The sequence below is a fragment of the Anguilla rostrata genome, chromosome 2, assembly GCF_018555375.3.
Source record: "Anguilla rostrata isolate EN2019 chromosome 2, ASM1855537v3, whole genome shotgun sequence".
NCBI lineage: Eukaryota > Metazoa > Chordata > Actinopteri > Anguilliformes > Anguillidae > Anguilla > Anguilla rostrata.
This window is the reverse complement of record NC_057934.1, coordinates 72,666,975-72,668,125: the sequence shown is the minus strand read 5'-3', so window position 1 is coordinate 72,668,125 and position 1,151 is coordinate 72,666,975. Positions and strand designations below refer to the sequence as shown.

Genomic DNA, 1,151 nt, shown 5'->3' with positions numbered 1-1,151 from the left:
GATTGTTTTCTCATTTCCTTTTATTTCTATTCTACATTAATGCATTTGTTCATTCATTTGAAAAAATGCAGGGATAGGTATAGTACACAGTTTAGATTGTTTGCAGGTGTATGACACTGAAATAGAGGAAGAAAAACAGAACAGCAGCCATACCACCCTACACCCTGCTCCTGCTGAATGGCTGAAGCTACAGAAGTGTGGGCTTTGGGCAGGAGACCACCGGGGAAAACTAAGTTTCTTAAAACTAAACTAAATTAAATGAATTGCTGTTCTAGGAATCCCTCCCCGTTCCATCCCTCTAGGCATATCTCTTTATCCTCACAGATCGTACTTCCCCCTTTTATTTTATAGTCGTTCCCCTCAATTAATTCTCTCAGTGAACACTCCGGCATCTCTGGCGGTTTATATTCAATTCCGTGCTCAACATTCCACGCGCGCTCGCCCGGTTCCCCTCGCTACTCCTGCCGTTCCAGCCCAATAAAGCTAGAAGACAGCGCTACTCTTGTTTATTCTGATTGCTATTTGCAGCATTTCATGGGAGAAATTCTCTTGACCTGCTTTAATACTGAGATTGCCAACAGAAGCCTGGTTTTGTCCCAACGGCCGGCATTTCTACATGTTCACTGTACTGGAATTTTTACTGACACCTTGTGGTGAAAATATGCAAAACCTTTACAACGCCAACATGTCCTGCCTGCATCTCCTAGTCACAGGGATATTGCCCCAACTGTCCCAATCTCACTCCACTCTCGATTGCCCCAATGCCGTAATACAGATGTTCTCATCTTATCCCTTTTGAAAATCTAATAATCTTTATTTAATCAGACAGTTAAGTGAGTTCTCTTTTGCAGTGACAACCTGGGGAATCAGTGTGTGGGGAATTAAAGGTGTATAATCACTCAGATGTAGAGGATGAGTTGGTGGTCAAATGTTTGTGGTACCTGGTCCTCCAGGTGAGAGAGACACCTGTGGCCAATGATCATACCACCACTGTTTGTGTTAATGTGTGGCTTTTGTCATTAAACTATACCCTCCTACAAGACAGAACAGAAGGTAGGAGAGCAATGAGAGGCGACTAATTAAATAAATAAACTGCACCAATGAATAGCCTTAAACTCGCCTCTCCTGGTTTTGATGTTTAAGTCTATATG

The 1,151-nt window shown here is 42.6% G+C and overlaps 1 protein-coding gene across 1 annotated transcript in view; it reads right to left on the bottom strand.

The window, feature by feature from the left end:
- Positions 1-1,151, bottom strand: part of LOC135249400 (zinc finger protein 883-like) — a 167,164-nt gene that overhangs the window by 70,977 nt on the left and 95,036 nt on the right. The gene's annotated exons all lie outside the window — the stretch shown is intronic.